A 24,133-nucleotide genomic window follows, 5' to 3' on the forward strand; every position below is an offset into this window, starting at 1 on the left:
AAAGCTATTTATTTATTTATTCTTTTGGTGACTCTCAGTTCAGTTCAGTCGCTCAGCCGTGTCCAACTCTTCGAGACTCCATGAATTGCAGCACGCCAAGCCTCCTTGTCCATCACCAACTCCCGGAGTTCACCCAAACTCATGTGCATCGAGTCAGTGATGCCATCCAGCCATCTCATCCTCTGTCGTCCCCTTCTCCTCCTGTCCCCAATCCCTCCAAGCATCAGAGTCTTTTCCAGTGAGTCAACTCTTCACATGAGGTAGCCAAAGTATTGGAGTTTCAGCCTCAGCATCAATCCTTCCAATGAATACCCAGGACTGGTCTCCTTTAGGATGGACACTCTAGAAGCAGCTAAATTTCATCCATAGGATTTAAACCCAGAGGGGCCTTAGAAATCGTCTAGTCTGATTGCCACATTCTGCAATACAAGAAATTTATAAAATGTTAAGTAACTTTTCCATGATCACCCAATTAGTCCTTTGTCTTTTTCCTACACAGTTTATCTTGTTTATTATCAGCAAATTATCAGTTTATTCAGTGTACTATTATTTATCAGTTTATTATTGGTGAATGATAATCTGATCTTTCACATGCAGTTCTAAACTAACAGTCATTTCAACTAGTCTTGATGAAAATCGCTGAGAATATGCCTTAGTTTTAAATTTTAGTTTATACTATACCTCATAAAGCCTATCTGAAACTTCCTAACTGAATCAAGAATTTGCCCCCCACCCCCAACCTCAGGTGGCATCTTTCTAAATAATAGAATGTCAGAAAAAACTCCACTTACCTAAATATTTGCTACATACCTGCTGTATTAGTTCTCTGTTAGTGTTAGCATTGGTTGCTGAGTGGTGTCTGACTCTTTGCTACCCATGGGCTACAGCCTGCCAGGCTCCTCTGTCCATGGGATTCTCCAGGCAAAAAGACTGGAGTGGGTTGCCATTCCCTAGTTATCTACTGCTGTATAGCAAATTACCCTAAAGCTTAGCGGCAACTTATTTATTATCCACAGTTTCTTAAGATAGGAATCCAGGCTTAGCTGAGTCGTCCGCTAGAGGATCATTCACCAGGCTGCAGTCAAGGTCCTGGATGGGTCTGTACTCAAGGCTTGACTGGAGAAGGATCAGCATTCAAGTTCACTCTCATGAAATGTTGATTGGATTCAGTTCCTTGTAGGATGTTGGACTGAGGGGTTTAGTTCCTCACTGACCATTGGCCAGAGGCAACCCTCATTCTTTGCCAACTGGTCCCTTCCACCAGGGCAAGCACACAAGCTGAGCTTGAGAGAAAATGCCACAGTCTCTTATAAGCTCACTCGCAAGTGAGAGCCCTTCACTTTTGCTGCATTCTATTTATTAGAAGGAAATCTCTAGGTCCAGTCCACACTCAAGGGGAAAAGATTACATGATGATAAGAATGTCAGCGCCATGTTAGAAGGCTGCTTACCACATCTGCATATGACAATGCCTATACTTCCAGCATCAAAGCCTCCTAATGTTTAAGAATTGGAACTTCAAAATTGACATTCTCCAGAATGATTCCATTATGCGAATGATAACATCTTACTGTATTATTACATGTCAGACCTTTAATATGGATTTATTTGTTGGGGAACTAGATCCTATAATACAGGGTAATATAAAAGCAAATAAAAAGTAAAAAGTCCAAATTATGTATTCTTAATCTGTGGAAAAAATTCAAATAGTCAAGCAGCTCCATGGAGGCTTATAAGGTGGGAAAGAACAGAGAAGGGCAAAACAGAGTGGCAACAAAGCTCTTATATGGGAGTCTCTGACTAGAAGCAACTTCAGCCTCAAGAGACAGAAAATCCTTGTACTGAAAACAAAAAACAAATGCATTGAATTTGTTGCATTAGCTCAATCTGTAGGGTGATCACATCTTAGCTTAAATTGGCTGATGCTACTTCTCAGCTGTCCTCCGCCCACGCCTCCAAAAAGTGAAGTCACTCAGTCGTGTCCGACTCTTTGCAACCCCATGGACTGTAGCCTACCAGGCTCCTTGGTCCATGGAATTTAACAGGCATGAATACTGGAGTGGGGTGCCATTTCCTTCTCCAAAGTTCCCACTCAAATGAGACTTTTCTAGACAGTTCTAACCAGGATTTATTCTAGTCTATGTAGTTCTCTTGATGAGAAAAAATACAAACCTCTTAAGAAAAAGAAGCCTCTGGACACATGACCGGGAGAGCAGAGGGCACATTTTAAGAAGAAATAGTCATGCTTTCCTCTGGTAGATGAGTCCTCTGTGCCAGTTGGCACCAGGCTTGGACAGGAGAGCACAGAATCTAATTTCAACCAGACTCCTCTCCTCAACTGGGAGCCTTGGTGCAGCACACATGGTGTACAACTGGATTCAGCAGCCTGAATTTCCAATCAGAGTAAAAGCAGCATTTTTCTTTTTCTTCTCCATACAAAGTTGAATTTGGATTTAAAAGACCCGAGATTCACTTTTGTTACATACTTAGTTGATGACGGAGGGCAAATACTTCTTGATGTTTCAGTTTCCTGTGTTTGGAGGAGCTTCGACATGACAGAGGAGATTTTACATGACATAATGTGTGTTAATTAAATGGCATCATATCTGGACATTTTCTAAGCTGTAAGTCTTATATGGCAGAGAAATTCTGATTGCCTTTTGGATAGACCAGTGGGATCTGGGCTTAGGTTCATGCTTTTTGTCTTCTCTCCAAAAGAGTTAGTTGGAGAAGTTGCAGTTCGGTAGGGTCACAGACTAAAGTGGCCAGTTAAGAGGTCTTCAAAGCTGTGTGTCCATGATTCTTGGCTGCAGTCCACGTGGACGCTCATTACCATAAATACACTGCTACAGGTAAGCATTCAGATGTCACGAAACAGTCCATTTCTTCCATAGATCAGAAAAGCTCATTTTTCTGAAAGAACTAATAAAGAAACAAAAGAACTGCAAATGTATTTTGGAAGCATTGTGAAAATTATGGACATTTGATCTCTGTCTAAAAATCCATAAATTCTCAATGACAACTACAACAATAAAATGGCTTTTAAAATTTTCTTAAATCCCCTTGGAGAATTAGAGAGGGGCTTTGAGAGTCTTAAAGGTCTTAAAGGACAGACTCCCCTGGTCTCAGTTTTCCCACATAAAAAAGTCCACACCCTCAGTTATCTGAGTTATTTCCTCGTAAACATCTCCCCCCAATCTTATTGATAATGCTATGGTTAAGAAAGGGAAGGTGGGGAGGCAGGTTATGGCTTTAATGACAATGACATGAAAAGGAAACCAGACACAGAAGAAAAGACCACAAAGGAAAATGTTAATTTAGATATGAGATTAGATTAAATACCGAAGTATTGACAAACTTGGCCTTGTCTATGGGTCTCAAGAAATTTGTATGCTGGATTGCAAAGAGAAAAGCAGGGCTGCCCAAGGGTTGAACTTTCTGTGAGGCAAGAACCTCAGCTGTGAGGCAGCAGCTGAGTTCAGGAGGGGAGAGGTTCTGGGCTGCTCTTCCCTCCCTCCTAGTTCCCACACCCCCGGATGTGGAGGCTCCCCCAGGAGACCTTTCTCCTGAGAGTTTTTGTAAACAAGTCAGCCAACCACTATGGGAGCTGATCTCCCTTCCTACCCAAAAAGAGATGTGAGAAAAATCCGTTTTCAACCTACTGCAGCACTGACAAGACTGGAACTTAAGAAACGTTCTCAGGGAAAACAAAACAAAAAGCCCACAACAGCTTGTCACACTGACCTCATCATGGAACAAGTATGAGAGGCAGTGGGTGTGTTTCCAAAGCTTGAATGAAGTACAGACTCATTTTCAGGGAAAATATTTCCCTCCCGTCCCTCAGTGCACTAGGACATTTTGTCCTACTCTTGTAGGAAAGAAAGTAGGGCCAGAGGGGATGGTCATGTCCCAGGTCTCAGCTGAGTCCCTAGGATGGGCCACCAAGTGTGGGTTCTTGGCTTTGAGCTGGAAAGAATATAAGAGCGAGTCATAATCAAATGAAAGGTTTTCATTCAAGAAGATACATACTCCACAGACAGAGTGTGGGCCTATTTGGAAGGTAGAGGTGCCAGGGTGCAGGGCTGTCAGTTTTTATAGGGGTGGATAATTCATAGGCTAATTAATGAGTGGGACTCATTGAGCATCACTGACTCAATGGATATGAGTTTGAATAAGCTCCAGGAGTTGGTAATGCACAGGGAAGCCTGGCATGCTGCAGCCATGGGGTCGCAAAGAGTTGGACACAACTGAACTGAACTGAATGAGTGGGAGGATTATGCCAACTATTTTGGGGAAAGGGTAGGGATTTCCAGGAATTGGGGCACCACTCACTCTTCGGCCTTTTATGGTTGACCTGGGAACTGTCAAGGCACCTGTGTCATTAACACATGCTGCTTGTTACAATGAGTGTACACTGAGATTTGAGGTCTACTGGGAGTCAGCTCTCTGCCATCTTGGACCTAGTAGGTTCTAATCAATTTATGTTATGTCCTCCATGGCTATCATTCTTTTAAAAGTTGTGCCTTGCCCCCTTTCTGTCTCACTACTATCAAAGCGCCCCACCCAGTTACAGAAAGTTTGACTGAAGAAAAGGTATATTCCACAAAAATGACTTTCTATTGTGAATTATTATTGTAGCTTGTATTTATAACTTAATATGTTTTTGTATTCTCAGAATATGTCTGTGGACTCCCAGGCTTGAGAATAAACATTAAAATAGATAAAGGATAGTTTAGTTATGCCTAGTGTTGAACATCAACACAGACAATTAAATGCATGATATATATTAAGTTGCTTAATTATTGAGCCTAGTGGGATTAACACAGAGCCTGGCACATAGTAAGTGCTAAATATTTTTCTCAACCTATATTCACAAACGATTTCATATTCTATTTTGCTCCATAATCTAGGTAAGAAGTTGTTGAGGTGGCCTAAATATATAAGATGTTTATCCCTTTGTTTATTCTTCTTCTTTTTGGGGGGGGGTCAAAAATGAGGTTTCAGGTAAACATACTAAGTTTTCTGTCTTAAGACAGGGTGTTGTCACTTTCACATCTCGAAAGATCCTCATCTCTTTCATTTACTTCTAGGCACTGTGAAAGGTCAGCTTACTGGGTTGTGCTAGTGGTAAGAGCAGGTTAGATGTAAGAGACTCGGGTTCAGTCCCTGGGTGGGGAAGATCCCCTGAAGGAGGGCATGGCAACCCATTCCAGTATTCTTGCCTGAAGAATCCCATGGACAGAGGAGCCTGGCAAACTGCAGTCTATAAGGTCGAAAGAGTCGGACACAACTGAAGCGACTTAGCATGCGCGTGCACATGTGGAAGGTAGAAACCACACAGATGTCACTCCCTCCAGACTCACAGAAATCTTGAATAAAACAGAATAGGAAAAAATAATTTTAACCATATAGGCAAGTTCAAAAGAAGGAAAGAAAAAATTCTCTTCAATGCAAAAGTGAGGAGTGAAGGCAAAACTAAGGCTATAGATACGGATCTGAATAAAGGTTTTGAGGAGTGAGGTTTTGGGACCTACACTGAGTCAGGAAAGATGGTCTGGGGGTTGTGGGAGAGGGGACAGGATAAATCACAGAGGGCCATAAATAAACCTGGCAGGCTTGAAGGAATGCACCTTCCATGAAACTGGAACTAGAAAATTCTACCTACTGTCTAAGGAATTTGATATATCTTCAGAGATTTCTGAGAGGCACAGAGGGATATTAAAAACCCTAGTCAATAACATATGCCGGAGTGAGGTGTGAATTTGTACCATACTGTGGTTTGGGAAACTCACATGGAGGAAGTAACATAATAACTGGTGTGGATCTTAGGGCGCAGGCAGAATGCAAAAAATATGTAGAAATACTTCAACAACTCAGAATTCATGGCAGTTCCATGTAAGTAAATTCCACCAAAGATATGCTTGCCTCTAAAAGAAATGATTATCCATAGAAGGAAATGTACTAGCATCATAAAAAGACAATCAATTCAGTCAGTTCAGTCGCTCAGTCGTGTCCGACTCTATGCGACCCCATGGACTGCAGCACGCCAGGCCTCCCTATCCGTCACCACTCCTGGAGTTTACCCAAACTCATGTCCATCAAGTCAGTGATGACATCCAACCATCTCATCCTCTGTCGTCCCCTTCTCCTCCTGCCCTCAATCTTTCCCAGCATCAGGGTCTTTTCCAGTGAGTCAGCTCTTCACATCAGGTGGCCAAAGTACTGGAGTTTCAGCTTCAACATCAGTCCTTCCAATGAATATTCAGGATTGATTTCGTTTAGGATGGACAGGTTGGATCTCCTTGCAGTCCAAGGGACTCTCAAGAGTCTTCTCTAGCACCACAGTTCAAAAGCATCAATTCTTTGGTCCTCAGCTTTCTTTATAGTCCAACTCTCACATCCATACATGACCACTGGAAAAATCATACCCTTGACTAGATAGACCTTTGTTGGCAAAGTAATGTCTCTGCTTTTGAATATGCTATCTAGGTTGGTCATAACTTTCCTTCCAAGGAGTAAGCGTCTTTTAATTTCATGGCTGCAGTCACCATCTGCAGTGATTTTGGAGCCAAAAAAAAAAAAAAAGACAATATATGCCCCAAAGTTGGGAAAAATAATGGAGCAGTTGACACGTTATGGGCTTCCTCAGTGACGCTAGTGGTAAAGAACCCACCGAGTTCGATCTCTGGTTGGGAAGATACCCTGGAGGAAGGCATGGCATGTTATAACTGCAAAAGGAACTTTTGACAAAATGTCAGCACTTGAGGCTTCTAAGAAGCCAAGACAAAGGACTACTATTCTTTTACAAGGTGTATGTGTGTGTGCTTGTGAGATTCTGATACAGTCTAGAGTGATTTAGGAAGGAGATACCCATTATGGCCTGGAGTCTGTGATTTATCAAGACTGAGAGACCAGTCTTGGAAAGAGAATGGATGCAGGGAACTTTGCATATAGGTGGGGCTGCAAAAGATATCTTTGCTGATGTTTCAAAAGGAACTAGAAAAAAATCCATCAGCCCAGTACAGCAGCCAGGGAACATTGCTATTTACCTGGGACTACTGGTGACAAAAGAAAAAGGGACCAGCATGAAACTGGGCTTCCCTCACAGCTCAGTTGGTAAAGAATCCACCTGCAATGCAGGGGACCCAGGTTCAATTCCTGGGTTGGGAAGATCCCCTGGAGAATGGAAAGGCTACCCAGTCCAGTATTCTGGCCTGGAGAATTCCATGGACTGTATAGTCCATGAGGTTGCAAAGAGTCAGACACGACTGAGTGGCTTTTACCTCACTTCACTGAAACTGAAAGCCAGCCTGTTCCATATGGGATAGAGGGGCTCATATATATTTAGCCTGTGTGGGGAGCTAGTACCCTAAGGCCAAACACTCAGACGAGTTAAGCCCAGAGGTACTGGCAGAATCCAAAGCAGAACTATCTTCTGAGAATACAAACACGAACGGAGCACATGAAAAGCCCCTGAAGAAGTTCACAACCTTAAATCCACAATCACAGGAGAAAACAAGACGTAAATCAGCATATGGAGCAAAGAAGAATTAGCAACCCAAAATCTGGTGCTACGAACAATCTGATTTATATTGTAAGTATGTTTATAAGTGCAACAGAGTAAAAGGAAGAAGGGAAAGAGGTGATGATTAGTGTCATGTGTTCTCAAATACTTGCAAGTTGGAGAAGAGTTGGAGACCATTTTGGACTAATGGAGATTTTAAGGAAAGCCACTTAAAGGACAGAAATAGAATGAACAATTTCCAAGCTCATGAAGGGGTGGGGTGGAGAGCAATAAAAGTAAACTAAATTAACTAAATAGAGCAAAGGAAAAGAGGATAAAGAGAAGCAAAGGAAAAGGTGGAAATAAGATGCACACACACACACACATACACACACACAGACACCCCAAAACTGGTGAAAAGAAATTCAAATATATTAGTAATTATAATTTCTTAAAATAAAATACTTAATTGTATGTATTTTTGTAACTTGCTTTACCAATCTCATAACTCATAGACTTTTTGAATAACTCCAACATTTTTTGACACAGTTAATATCCTTGTTTATGTACATGTGTATATTATTATGCATACGTGTGTGTTAAGTCACTTTAGTCATGTCCAGCTCTTTGCAACCTGATGGACTGTAGCCCTCCAGGCTCCTCTGTCCATAGGGATTCTTGGGGATTCTCCACCAAGAATGCTGGAGTGGGTTGCCATGTCCTCCTCCAAGGGATCTTCCAGACCCAGGGATCGAACTCAAGTCTCCTGCATCTCCTGCATTGACAGGTGGGTTCTTTACCACTAGCGCCACCTGGGAAGCCTGTGTATAACTATATATACACACCATTAGGAAATCTGTTAAATCAATAGGATATGATAGAAATGGAATTGTAGGATCAATATATTGGTGCATTTTTTTATTTTGTTAATTGCTATCGAACTTGCAACAGAAGAATAATAGAGTGTCTGTTTCTGTATCCCTTGGCCATAAGTCGTTCATCATTTTGTTTGTTTTGTTCTTTAATCTTTGCCAATATGATGAAAGACAATGATTTATTACTATTGCTTAAATTTGTATTTCTCTTAATTTGTATTTTTGTTTCTTCATTTGCTTCCCTATCATCACTTTTAAACCTCACAGCCAGAGCTGGATATCAAAATCTATCATTCCTTCCACTGGGTTAATCCTCCTCCCCTCAAACAAGTGATTCCCAAAGCCCCTGTAAGGCACCTGCGAGCACCCTTACCCGCTCCCAGCCTCAGCTCTGGCTGCTCCTTCTCTCTCTCTGCCCTACTGCCCCACTGGCCCCTTCTCATCTAGTGCTATAAATTATATAATATTCATGATATCATGTCATTTACTATACACAATAATTTGCTATTTACTATATAGTAAATTTTGTCAACTCATCTCCTATTACCTTCTCTTGTTCTTTACCATTTTTCTTGATTCAGTTGTTAGATTTTTAAAATATGGATTTGTATGGGCGTTCTTTGGTGGTCCAGTGGTTAGTACTTGGCACTTTCACTGCCAAGGCTGGGTGTTCAATCCCTGATCAGGGAACTAAGATCCTGTAAGCTGTGTAGCATGGCCAAAAATATAGAGAAATAAGTAAGATGTGGATTTATGGAGCATTTTTATAAAATGAAAAGTGATTTTTATTATATGTGTAGCAGATTTTTTTCTGAATTGATTGCACATGTTCTTATTTTTTATGTTAAGACCAAATTTATTGATCTTGTGCCTTCTGTTTTTTTAAGTTGTATGTTTAGAGGTCTTCCCACTCTGTGTGTGTATATGTATGTAAGACAAAGAATATTGCTTGTTGTTTGGTTTTACAAGGATTAAATTATTAATATTTGCTGCTATAGTTGCTAATGAACTATGCACCCTAAAGGGAATTCAGAACCAAAAACACTAAGTAACACTGAGCAGTTATTTCTGTAGCTATAATTTAATATAACATATTTAACTTTTTATTTATTTTGATAGATATCAACTGACTATCCACTGAGGCCATAAGAAATAAGCCTCTCCTGCTTCATTTCTGTTCTCCTTCCTTTCCTTTCTTCTTGCCACCACCATGCAATAGTTGATTATATTAGTTTTTGGTTCTCAAAGTAGTTAGCTTCATGATATTGAAAAGACACTTTAATTACCTGATTTATCAGCTTTTAAAACAAAGCACTGATGCTTGGCTCTTGAGCGAGGAATTAATTTTATTTATGCTATTTCCCCAACTCTCTACAAATGTATTTAATTTTGCCTATGTTGTATGTGTACTTTTTTTGGTGTTAGGAATAATCTTTCAGAGACAGCCCAATGTAGAACCATCTCTATATCGCATTGTCAAAACTGGAAATCCAACAAGAATTTATGTCTCAACCAAAACAAATATACTTTAAAAGGGAGATTTTCCCACAGTCAATAAAGAGTTAATCAAGGGTTTTCAGAAGGAATTTAGACAGAATAAAAGCCTGTACAACAGAGAAAAGAATAAGTTGAGTGGTCTAAGAGTAGTATAAAATGACTCAGTTCTTACAGAGTACTTTTAAGACATCAATTTAAATTGTCTCCTTGAAGAAGTGTTAGTATATAATAATGTTGCGAGAAAATGTTGTGAGACAAAGATATTTGTGAAGTGAAATAAGAATGGTATGTTTTAGCTTCATCTGCCTAGTGCCTTATATAAACACATATTGTTTGCTCACTAGGAAGAATTAGTTGAATACACAGTCACTGGACAGCTTGACATCCTGTCAAGAGGTGGAGTCTGCACTACTTGTCTAACTATGCAAACTTTTCATTTTGAGTTAAGTGAAAGAGGCAGTTTCTAATGGGTTTGTCTTTTGCATGAGAACCTCTTCACATCTCATGTGACCCCAGGAAAAAACGCCATTGGGTTTTCTTGGGTTAGAATTAGGACCACCAGAATTGGATGTGTTTTATTTGCTGCGTCAGGGAGAGCCTAAATGTCTATGGGGTGACAGTTACGGTCTCACAAGGAGTTTAGTCTCAGTTGCTTGCCTGCGTGCTTACTCGTGTCTGACTCTTTGGGACCCTATGGACTGATGTAGCCCACCAGGCTCTTCTGTCCATGGGATTCTCGAGGCAAGAATACTGAAGTGGGTTGCCATTTCCTCCTCTGGGGATCTTCCCGACCCAGGGATTGAATCCACGTCTCTGCATCTCTTGCAATGGTAGGTGGATTCTTTACTACTTCACCATCTGGGAAGCCTCAGTTGGTTAGGAAGTCTCAAATGGGCAGTTCCTGGGATGGACTTTTATATACACTTAAGCAATTGAGCCTGCCTGATGGCACCCCCTGGAGTGCATAACATTTATAGACAAGGGTTATCTTCTACTGTCTGAGTGTGCTGATCACAAGTGCATCTTAACATTGCATAACTTAACACTGCTCATTCATTCATGCATGTGTAACCATAAATAAAGATTCCCACTGACTTGATTGTGAACTAGACCTGCCATATCCCATTGGATCTCAAACACCGCTCTAACAGTATTTTCAATGTTCTGGAATACAGACTCAATATGTTAAAACCAGAGAGACAGACATTGCTGCCACAAATGGCCCAGCAATTCACAAGCTTCAGCTACCATGCTTAAAATGTCATCAATATTAATCACATGTACCAAATTGTGCTCAGTTGCTCAGTCATGTCCGAATCCTTGTGACTCCAATGGACTGTAGCTCTCCGAGCTCCTCTGTCCCTGCATTTTACAGGTAAGAATACGGGAGTAGGTTGCCATTTCCAATTCCAGGAAGTTTCCCAATCGAGGGATTGAACTCACAACTCTTGCATCTCCTCCTTTGGCAGGCAGATTCTTCACCGTTGCGCCACCTGGGAAGCCTTTACCAAATTACCATCCTAAGAAAGCCAGTCTCCTTCCTACATGTTCTAACTGAATGTAGTGCTTCCAGCTCAGAGATGATTTTCAATCAATATCTCCATTGTGTTAACGTTCCTGCGGGTTGGCTCTCAGCCAAGGCTATGCCCAAGACATGAGCCCTGTGTTCCTGGAGTGAATTCAGCCTTTCTTATAGGGTGCAGGTATTTAATCACTTCATGTCCACATAATATCACTGTGAGCCCTGGGAAGCATAACCACATTTCTGTTTTTATTTTGTCACTCACTCCCCTGACTGGTTTGTTTTCAGTGGTTTAACTCAGCCTTTAGCCTAGAGGTTGTTTCCTTTACATGTGTTGTACAAAAGTATGCAGGAATTTTGCCAAGAGGCAGTATAACGAATGTTGGAAATGGGATGGGTTTTAAGGTCAGATGGACCTGCATTTGAAATCTGGCTCTGTGACTCACTTATTAAGCAACCTAGGGAAGTTTACTTAACTTTTCAAAATCTTATTTTTGCATCTGTAAGGGTGCATGCTATCCTCCCAATTTTAAAAAAAATTGAAAATTAGAAATAAAGCCATATATGTAGTAGATATTAAAAAATAAATAGCTTTTCTGTTTATGGGTATGTATGCATTGAAAGCAAAAGATTCATAGAAAAATTATGACATTGACAATACTATTAAGGGGGAAAAAAAAGGAAAGAAAACATAGTTGTTACCATAAGAGAATAAGATACTAGTGCAATTTTTAGTTCTAATATTTAAGTTAATATATTTCATATGAAAAAGTATTTCACAAATTTTGTATTACAGATGACTCAATCCAACAAAGACCTCAATCCACAGGGTTTTACTGGTGGCTCAGCCGGTAAAGAATCTGCCTGCAATGCAGGAGATCCCGGTTCAATCCCTGGGTCAGGAAGATCCCCTGGAGAAGGGAATGGCATCCTACTCTAGTATTCTTGCCTGGAGAATTCCACGGACAGAGGAGCCTGGCAGGCTACAGTCCATGGAGCTGCAAAATGTCAGATACAAGACAGTGATCATCAAGTGTGAGGATTGTGCAGAGTGCCATGGGAAATTTAAGATGCACTGAAAAACCTTTATTTTCAATGGTCATATAACCCAACATTGTGAGAGGGCAGAATAAGGACATTATAAAATTGACATCATAACCAAAACATCCTGAAAATTACCTGAGAAGAACCGAGAATGCTATGTCATTTTAAAGAAAGAACTCATATCTGGTTGGGGGGTGGGAGGAAAATTAGGAAGAACTTCAGAAAGGAGGAAATCTTTGAATTGAATCTAGCAAGATGGGTAGGAACTCCCCTATGGGGATGGAGAAAAGGCATTCTAGAAGAACAAAATAAAAATAAAAGTAGCTGCCAGTGGTTTACATTTTTCTAAGTGCCAGACATGCTAATAAATACACTATGTCATTTAATCTCTGAAGTGGTTCTATGAAGTAAGCATTATATCCTTTGATAAAATAGATCCAAGGCACAGAGAGGTTAAGTCATTTGAGCAAGGTGAAATAGCTAGTAAATAAGTTCAGTCTTTCTTGTTGAATCAAGATCTACCTGATTCTAAAGTCGCAATAGTAAACACTCTTCAATGTTTCCTGTAGTATGTCTGTAAAAATTAGGTAGCAATTCATTTTCCAGTTAAGGCTGGAGCTGTGTGGGAAGGTCAAATGGACAAGAGCTTTATTGAAAAAGCAAGACTTATTTTTAAAAAGCAGAGGGGTTTTGGAAATGTAGCAAAACAATTAAAATTTTGCCTTGAATATTAATTTGACTGTGGTATTTAGAATAGGGCCAGAGACAAATGAAAGTTAAATAATTATTTTGGAAGTCATTGCAGTAGTCTAAGTAAGACATAATAAAATCTGAACTAGCTTGGAAATAAGAAACATTGTCTAAGAATTATCAGATTATCTAAGAACTTTGTTCAATATAGAGACTTTCCCAGGTGGTGCTAGTCATAAAGAACCCACCTGCAAATGCCAGAGAGGCAGGAGACAAGGGTTCGATCCATGGGTCAAAAAGATCCCCTGGAAGAGGGACTGGCAACCCTCTCCCATATTCTTGCCTGGAGAATCCCATGGTCAGAGAAGCTTGGCAGGATATGGTCCATAGTGTTGTGATGTGACACGACTGAAGCAACTTAGCACAGCCATAGCACATTCGATATAGAAACTGAGTATTATTTCACAAAATAAGGATAAAGTCAAAGATTGCTGTTGTAAAATAAAGAATGTGACTGGCATTTATCCCTGGCTCCTGAAGTGAGACTGAATCTTTGGAATTTCCCAAGTGATAGTATCTTGCTATTCAGGAGTCTATGGGATCACATCTGAATTTATGCTAAGAGATGAGGAGACTCAGGATTTGGGCTGATTACCAGAAAGAACAGTCACGTGAATAAGAAATTGAGATAAGAGATTGAGTTCAATCATATGGCCAACGATTTAATCAATCATGCTTGTAGAGTGAAATCCCAATAAAAATCCTGGATGCCAAAGCTCTGGGGCTTTCTGACTAGTGAAGCCATTGTGGGAATATGATGAGTATTAATTCATAGGAAAAGAGGGCACAGAAAGTATGCATTCGGAACCCTTCTAGACCTTGCCCAATGTGCCTCTTCAATAGGCTAGCTCTGGTTTGTATCATTCGTAATAAAGCTGTAATCATAATACTTCCCTGAGGTCTCTGAGCCATTCTAGCAAATTATTAAAACTGGCTGGGTGATGCTAAGAACCCCTGAATTGTATCCAGTTGGACAGAACTGTGGGTGACCTGGAGACCCTAAAGTGAGGCTGGTGTTTGAAGTGAGGATAGTCCTGTTGGGGATCATGTCTGTGGAGTCCGACACAGGTTAAACCAGGTGGTCAATATCAGAATGGCACTTCAGGATACCAGGCAGAGGAGGTGCCTGCAGCCATGAAATTAAAAGATGACTGCTTCTTGGAAGAAAAGCTATGACCAACCTAGGCAGCATATTAAAAAGCAGAGACATTACTTTGTCAACAAAGGTCCATCTAGTCAAAACTATGGCTTTTCCAGTAGTCATGTATGGATGTGAGAATTGGACTATAAAGAAAGCTGAGTGCTGAAGAATTGATGCTTTTGAACTGTGGTGTTGGAGAAGACTCTTGAGAGTCCCTTGGACTGCAAGAAGATCCAACCAGTCCATCCTAAAGGAAATAAGTCCTGAATATTCATTGGAAGGACTGATACTGAAGCTGAAACTCCAACTTTGGCCACCTAATGCAAGAACCAGCTCATTGGAAAGACCCTGATGCTGGGAAAGATTGAAGGTGGGAGAATAAGGGGATGACAGAGGAAGAGATGGTTGAATGTCATCACCAACTTGATGGACATGAGTTTGAGTAATCTCTGGGAGTTGGTGATGGACAGGGAGGCCTGGCGTGCTGCAGTCCATGGGATTGCAAAGAGTAGGACACGGCTGAGCGACTGAGCTGAACTGAAGCTATGGTTTATTATTAGTAGCAGTTTTCTAGAGTTGCCATGACAAAATGCCACAGACTGTGTGGCTTAAACAAAGGAAACTTTTTTTTTTAGAAATTAATTTTTTCACAGTTTTAAAGATGAGAGGTGCTAGATCAAGCTGTCAGCAGGTGTCTTAGTCCATTCAGGCTGCTTTCTTGTAACTACACCATTCTGGAGGCTGGAAATCTAAGATCAGGGTGCAGGCACAGTTGGGTTCTGGTGAGTCCTTTTGGTGTCAGACTGTTACTTCGTCTGTCCTCACATGGTGAAAGGGGCAGCAAGTTCACTGGGGTGTCTTTTTTAAGGGCACCAATCCCATTCATGAAGGTTCTGTTTTCATGACATAATTACCTCCCAAATGCCCCATCTCCTGATACCACCATCATCAGGATTAGGATTTCACATAGGAATTTGGAGGGGGCATATTCAGATATTAACATAGAACTGGATTCTTCTGAGAGCTTTTTCTTCGAATTCCAGGTCACTGCCTTCTCTCTGTGTCCTCACATGGCCTTTTTTCTTTACTGCACACTCTGGTGTTTCTTTCTCTTCCTATCAAGACCAGTCCTGTTGGATTAGACCCCTATGCTCATAACCTTATTTTAACCTAATCACCCTTTTAAAGACCTTGTCTCTCAATGTGGTTCTATTCTCAGGTTATGGGAGCTGAGAAACCAACACGTGAGATTGGATGGAGAGTTCAATGGACAGTGGAGCCTGGCGGGCTATAGTCCACGAGGTTGCAAAGAGTCAGACACAACTGAGCATGCAAGCAATTCAGTCTATTAACACTGCTGTTTTTTGAGAACTGGCTAAGTGTAACCCATCAGTTGAAAATATGAGGTTGGAAGCAATTGCCAAGGGAATAAGTATAAAAGGGAACAGAGATAAGAGCTAATAATAAAATACTTGGCGCCCTCATGTAACAAAATTACAGAGCCAACAATCAGAAATCTAAGAATACATGAGGAATAAGAATGACAATAAAATCCTTAACTATCCAAATCCCACAAATAGTTCATGTTGGTTACTCACTTAATAAGAACATATCACTGTGACTATTGCAACAATTACCTATGTGTTGAGAGAAGAAGCTAATCTGGAAGGGAGCTTCCAAAAACGTGAATGACGATGAGGAAAAGGAATGATGGGTATGGGCAGAAGAACAAAGAACGAACATCCATGAGAATATCTATTTCATGAGGCCTTTTACTGAAAAGTGACCTCTGGTCCATGCTTAGAGGATCATTTGATTGTCTATCTGAATATCTCTGCTATCCTTGCTGCTGCTAAGTCGCTTCAGTCGTGTCTGACTCTGTGCAACCCCATAGATGGGCTCCCCCATCCCTGGGATTCTCCAGGCAAGAACACTGGAGTGGGTTGCCATTTCCTGCTCCAGTGCATGAAAGTGAAAAGTGAAGGTGAAGTTGTTCAGTCATGTCTGACTCTTAGCGACCCCGTGGACTGCAGCCTACCAGGCTCTTCCATCCATGGGATTTTCCAGGCAAGAGTACTAGAGTGGGTTGCCATTGCCTTCTCCATCTGCTATCCTAGATATCTGAAAAAAAAAAAAAGCAACTTCTTCCTCACCCTCTTCCAAGGCTGAGGAAAATCTCTCACTGATTTTGCTTGAACTCATCAGTTTTTGGGAGAGAGGAAGAGATAGAAATAGAACTTTAATAGGCTTATTATTTATGCACATGAATAGAAGGACTACTAACTTTTTTCCATTATTATAAACACTTAGCAATCTATCTAGGAAGGAGGGTCCTTTCACCTGCTCACCAGGTATTAGAAGGCACAGAGGAATGAATAATATCTATTGAAAATAGGCTTTACTAATGTACATGATTTAATAAACTCCAAAGCTATAGATTTTCCCAAAGAGAACTGTAATAGCAGTGAGTACACGAACAGTTTCAATGTTCTATATTACTTACAAATGCCTTAACAACCGTGTTGTTTCTCGAGCATGATTTTTTCACAAGCAGAGCTCTTACAGTCACTCGAACTGTTGCTAGTCAGCTTCACAGATACCGTGAAGGTTAATTCAAGAACAGAAAAAGACATCACAGTGCTTAGGCTGAAGTTCAGTATATATTTACTCATTTTGTTTTAGTCAAAGGAAGTAACTAGTACGAACACCATATAAGTAACACATAAAGTCAACAATATATAATTCCTTTCCAACAAAAAAGGAATGAAACTTGTCTATGCTACTATATATCAAAAGATCCAAGCATTCTCTTGAAAATAAGGACAATGATTAACAACATTTTGAGTTAACTATTCAGTTATATTGGTTGAGTGTTTCCCTAGGATGTTAAGTATTCATTTTTATAAATAATATTTTGTTGAGGTAATAATAATTGTGAACAGAGTCTGTATTTCTAAGTTAGCTGAAAGACTATGCTTTTACTTTCTTCTTCAACAGATAATATAAGTGCCCATAACAATGTGCATAGAACCCTGTTCATAAAAAATAAATAATCAATTGTTAAGTCTAAGAAAGAAATGGAAAATTTTATTCAGGGCAATCTGAGGATTTTAAGCAGTTTTTCAGAAAGCTCAGAGGCGTTCCAAAGAGGTAGAGGGAGAGGCAAGTACATATGTGATTTTGGTGAAGGGCACATGCAATCAGGCACACGTCTGGTAGAAGAGTAGTACTACTCTCAAGGCATAGATATTAGCTAATGGTTTTAGGGCTTTTCTATATATGGGGAAGTGGGAGAAACCAGTCCATACAATTTTTTTTCCTGAAAACACCTAACCAGTTCTGCCAGTGTTCCCAGAGCGCAGAAAGTCTAACCCTGATCTTCATCCTGAATCCCGTCTGTGCTGTAGGTCAGCGACCGCCATGGTTAATGACCGGATTCTGGTAGAAATGGTGATGGGCAACATTATTTTATAATCCCCTCCCTTTGGTCTTAATTTCTTCCAAGGTTTGAGAGGCATTTGTGACCAGTTTGTTCCATGGTGCTAGAAATGCTCATTCCTAGGCCAGGGGAGGATTTCATCGACTGGCCACTCAATGTGCTTTTACTGGACTAAGCTTTATCAATAGTAGCCAAAAACTCTGGACTGCCTGCCTTATTAGTTTGTTTGTTTTTTAGTCGCTAAGTCATGTCCGATCCTTGCAACCCCATGGACTTAAGTCTACCAGGCTCCTCTGCCCATGAGATTTTCCAGGCAAGAATACTGGAGTGGGTTGTCATTTCCTTCGCGAGGGGCTCTTTCCCACCCACGGATCAAACCTGCATCTCCTGCATCCTGGAAACGGGTCCCTCTTGTTGCTTCTTCCCATATCTAGAGCTAAACTAATATGCAATCATTGATCTTTACGACTACATACTTGGTCAATCCATTCAAGTCACCTAGTCATCATTATTTTTATCAGAGCCTCAGTCACACATTTGGTAATACAAGTGTCAACACAAATGAATCAGGAGATCTAAGAAAGAAATGGAAAATTCTATTCAGGGAAATTTGAGGATTATAACCCAGGAAGAGCATCTCAGAAAACTCCAAGAAATGTTCCATTCTTTACAAGTCAAGGCAGAATTATATAAGCTTTTGGAGATAGAGGGCTGTACATTAAACTATGGATTATACAGTTTACACAATCCAGAGCTAAGCCTCATGTGGCCCCATATAAGATCAAGAAGGAATGTTATCTTTTAAGGAGTTGTTTTGTTGATGTGGAGAACGTTGTGTTTTATGGTTGAATAGATAGTTCTGTTCATGGGGGAGGTTTGGCCAATGCTTGATTCAGACACACAGAGCACAGTAGGGGGAAGAGAGAGTGCCAAAGGGCAGATAAATTTTTTTACGTTTAAATTTTTGTCTTGTCATGAAATATGGATTTTATCTCACACAAGAAATAATCTTATCAAACAGGCAGAATACAAGTAATACAGCTATGAACATTAATAAAGTCATATGTAAGTAATGTCATCTTCTGAGCAGTTACATGACTGGGGCTAGAAGAAGAAAACTGTATCTTTATGGTTGAGCCGGTATTTCTGCCATTGCAGAGGGCTGGTTAACACATAAAGCAGATGCAGGAAGCACACCAGGACAGGGGGAGGTGGGCCAAAGAAGCAGAGAATGAATTTTTATTTAAATGCTTCTTATCTTCCCTCAAAATATGAATTTTACTTCATCAACCCCTAACGTGTTACTTACAGAAATGAAACATCTTTAGAAGGAAAATGTCCCCAGTTCGTTTTCTACCTGGGGCATTTGATTTCTTTCCAAAAGCCGTAGTTCTTTGTAGCTTTTTATGACATCCATATTCTGCCTGTATCATGTTTATCCATGGACTTGAATTAGTCATTTGGTCTTAAGCAATTGGGGAGGAACTGGTTCAGGATAGGAATATTTAAAAGCTTCTCTGCTATAAACTAAAGAATGTTTGTTGCTATGACTGTTATAACCCAGTGATTGTAAAGCAAGACAGAATCTGCTGTTTTGTTTTGTTGAACTGTTTTTCTGAGCTGAAGCGATAAAACCGAGAACGTGGAGTTCCAATGTGGCTCACTTTACAAAGCTTACACAATTCACAGCATTTAAGGACATTTTAAACAGGAGAATGGGGGTTGCTGGGGAGGACCTGAATGATTTGGAAATAGCATTAAATTACTAAAAGTACAAACATTGTGCTGGAGGGGAAAATTTTTTTCTTCTTCCCTTCTAATTTCTTAGGCTTGTCTAATAATCAAATTGCCATAAGACAGAAGAACAGGAAAAAACCCCAGTTTATTAACATGTTAAATGTTACAGTACATGGGCTTCCTAGGTGGCACAGTGGTAAAGAATCCGTTTGCCAATGCAGGAAATGCAAGAGAAGCGGGTTCAATCCCTGTGTTGGAAAGGTCCCCTGGAGTATATTCTTGCCTGGAAATTTCCATGGACAGAGGAGCCTGGTGGGCTACAGTCCATGGGGCCACAAAGAGTTGGACAAGACTGAGTGACTAACACTTTCACTTTAATTTGATAACATGTGAAATTATAGTTTATTGAGGAAAATTTACTATGCCTGATGCCCAAGAGGTGGGCCTGTGTTAGTTCTGAATTTTGGCTGAACAGACATTCCAGAAGGGTGTCCCAGGCTTTGAGACACAGTCGAAGGGCCTCTGCTTTGTCTCTGGAGATATACAAGCTCCTCAAACTGACATGCATGACAGGCACTGACAACAGATTGCTAAGTGTTTCTTAGAGAGGTAACACCAGTTAGTCTTTGTTTTTTTGTAACCGAGCAGGACCCTATGAGGTCTTCCTGGGATGGATCCTTCCCCCTTATTTTCTGCTGTAGCCCCTCTCTGAAGTACCTAGATAATATTGCTGGTGTACCTGTTCTGAGTTGTTTTACAGATGCTAAAACCACCCTCAACAGGGAAGAAAGTAACTCCATGAACCCTCAGATCTACTGGTACCTAAGGAATGATGTGAGAGTTGGACTATAAAGAAAGCTGAGCACCTAAGAATTGATGCTTTTGAACTGTGGTGTTGGAGAAGATTCTTGAGAGTCCCTTGGACTGCAAGAAGATCCAACCAGTCCATCCTAAAGGAGATCAGTCCTGGGTGTTCATTGGAAGGACTGATTGTTGAAGCTGAAACTCCAATACTTTGGCCATCTGATGCGAAGAGTTGACTCATTTGAAAAGACCCTGATGCTGGGAAAGATTGAAAGCAGGAGAAGGAGATGACAGAGGATGAGATGTTTGGATGGCATCACTGACTCAATGGACATGGGTTTGGGTGAACTCTGGCAGTTGGTGATGAACAGGGAGGCCTGGCGTGCTGCAGTTCATGGGGTCACAGAGTCAGACATGACTGAGCGACTGAACTGAACTGAAGGAATGATAATGCCCTGTAACCTCAACATCAACAATCAGAGAATTGTACACGAGCTGATCACACACCCTACAACACCCTCCCACCTGGCCTCTGAAAATGCTTTGCTGAAACCCTTCTGGGAGTCTGGGGTTATTTGGAGTTCTTACTCTGCACTCCAATAAACCTTTCTCTACTCCAAACCCCAGTGTCTCAGTTTGTTTGGCCTCACTGTGTGTCTGACATAGGAACTTGCATTTAGTAACATTGTATTTATTATCTGAGCAAAGTTACTGGCTACTCCATGACTTGGATCAGCACTGATAGAAGTAGACCATGGAAACAGCCCAGAAAGGAGAAGGAAAGCAAGGACTAAGTTGGTGGTAGTTTGGATGGAAGGGGAAAGGCTACATTAAAGAGTTAATTAGAATTTTCTGACCAATTGGCTGCAGGGTGCAAGAGAGAAGGGTCAGGTATTTAGATGTTTCCCTTGTGGAATCAGGGTTGACTGCTGAGCTGCAAGAGTTGGTGAAAGCTCACAGTTGCAGTAATTTGAGAATTTCCAAATTCCAGGGTTCTTGGATTACTGAGAGATCTTTTTTTCTAATCTGTTTGGGTAGATTTGTAACAGACCAAGCCAGCAGTAGAATCTGTCTTTTCTTTTAACTTGGGACTCACATAAGCCTGTAAGACACTAAGGGAAATGAGATGAACTTCTTTGCGTGATCAGAAGTCTGATTCATGTTTAGAGGTGAATGAATAAGTCTTCCATGATTAAGATCTTGTAAAACAAACAAACAAAAAAACCCTTTTCATTTTCCTACTTGAAATAAAATTAAGTTTCTTATAATATTAATGATGTGGTGAAAGGAGTGACTATGAAGGTGCAAAGCCAAGCAATATTTAAAATTTTCTGCCTAAAAAGAAATCTCTAATCTGGCATTGTAGCAAATGGATGTTACATACAAGCTTCTTCTAAATCCCCACATAATTGATTTTTTAGAACTATGACTTAAGACGTTAAAAAACTAGCAAGATTCTACAGGGTGCTCATGCCACCCCCGCCCCCCATTTCCTGTTTGTAGAAGAATGCTTTAGTCTCCTAGGTCTTTGAGTTCCAAAGAGCCCTGGTATAAGCAGTTAATAATTAGGGACTTAAAAGAATGCAGAAACAAAGGAAATGTGGTTAAACCAGAAAAATAATGACAATAGTTCAGCAACAAGAGTCCTAATTTCTCCTAAAGGGATACACATAACATACTGATACATAGATTTGTTTTGCAGGAACTGTACACCCACCCCCATCCCACAACCACCACCACCACCAATGAGGAGTTTGGTGACGACATGCTGACCATAAAGAACTAGACCCCAGACTGGTTGGGACCCGAAGGCTGATGATTAAGATCCCTGAAACATCACCCTGTTACCTCACCACCAACCAATCAGAAGAAAGCCACGTGCCCTGCAACTGTCACCCTGCTGTGCCCCCCCACCCCCACTGCCGTGTTGCCTTTAAAAGCCTTCTCTGACAGCCCTTGCTGAGTTTGAGTTTTTAAACATGAGCTGCCCATTCTCCTTGCTTGAAAGTGGAAGCATTTAGACACTCAGTTGTGTCCAACTCTTTGTGACCCCATGGACTGTAGCCTACCCGGCTCCTCTGTCCATGGAATTCTCCAGGCAAGAATACTGGAGTGGGCTGCCATTTCCTTCTCCAGGGGAGCTTCCTGACTCAGGGATTGAACCTTGGTCTCCTTCATTGCAGGCAGATTCTCTGCTATCTGAGCCACCAGGGAAGCTCCTCTCCTTGCTTGATGCTATTCCATAAAAGCTGTCCTTTCCTTCATCACAACCCAGTGTCAAATTGACTTCGGTGTGGGGCAGGTGAGTGGACTCAAGTTCAGTAACATTTTCGGGAATAAGCTATATAATCACAGAAAAACTACAGATATGTCAAGTTTCACTGAAGGACAGCAGGTAGAACCTAAGAGGAGAGGTCTTGTGTTTACTGAGGTACCAGAAACACATACACACACACACACACACTCTGTCTTTCTAGAACTAGAATTACAGACATGGCTTTAACAGGACTAGGACACAAATCCCACTCCTCTCGTATTCCAGGAGGCTGGTTTGTTTAAAGGGCATCTGAGGGGAATTATCATAATTTCTTTAATACCACCTGGTCCTGAACTTTCCCACAAGTCTGGTGATGGAGAGATTTCCCAAGGAGTTCTGTTTTAAGTATTTATATCCATCTGACTTCCAGGAAAAAGCCAAGAAATTGACAGAGAAACAAAGGATCCCCTAAAGACACTTAGAGATGTACCAGACTGCAATGTTGCACATTTCTTATGACAACGTAATATATTAGATTGGAGTGGGTTTGCCTGGATGAGAATCAGAAATTTGGGGAAAGAAGGGCTCTGTTAGCATATGCAGCCTTCACCCCACCATGGAGCCTTGTTTTACTTAGCACACTGTGGATTTAAAGTTATGGCCTGAGTGGCGATTCCCAGCTCTCTTGATTTCTCATGAGCACATATATTCACATGCCCCAGACAAGATCATTTCCAGTTTTCAGCACTTGCAGTTCTGGGAAGAGAGAGCTAAACGATGTGAGAGCACTCCCAGTGGGAGAATACATACAGATAGTTGTTCTAGAAACAATAAAGCTAGAGCAGTAAAGGGAATTGAAGGTTAGGCAAGTTTGAAACCTCAGACATTGTGTTCAATTAATTATAACAGAAGGGCCTTAGCATGGATTCCAGCTCAAGTCTTAAGTATATAGTGGCTGGATGAGACTCATAGGAGAAAACCATTATTTCTAGGGCTCCTTATGAAAATGAACTCCATAAGAAGCTCTTATTTTCTTAGAAAATATTAACACCTCAAAAAATTACTGTGGGAAGTGGTTAGAGGTGGGAGTTGGTGCTGCAGGCCCGGTAGGGACCGTGGAGCTGAGATGCGGAAGGGGCCGCGCCGATGACTGGAACTGCCGCGCGACTTGAACTCGCTGGAGCAGGTGGAAGATCTCAAGGTTTTCAGGAGGAGACTTACTGAAATTGTGTGTATATTATTGTGTATATTCTGGACACTGGGAACACAAAAGTGAGAATAGATGCTCCCACCCCAGGCTCCCAGTTTCTGTACAAATTATTCATGGATTTGACAACAGAAACAAAATGAGAGAAATGTTATACTTATAACTAATAAGTCAACTCTTTTCTTAGAGAAGAAAGGCAAAAGATTATCTAAAAGCAAGAAGATATTCTCAAAAATAAATTTTATGCTACTCTGATTCAGGTAGCTAATATTCTCTCCTCCAAGTTTGATCCGATTTTTCAAACTGCCACTTGTCCTTAATGTTGTTGTTGCTCAGTCACTAAGTCATGTCTGACTC

The sequence above is a fragment of the Bubalus bubalis genome, chromosome 15 (genome assembly GCF_019923935.1).
Source record: "Bubalus bubalis isolate 160015118507 breed Murrah chromosome 15, NDDB_SH_1, whole genome shotgun sequence".
Taxonomy (NCBI): domain Eukaryota; kingdom Metazoa; phylum Chordata; class Mammalia; order Artiodactyla; family Bovidae; genus Bubalus; species Bubalus bubalis.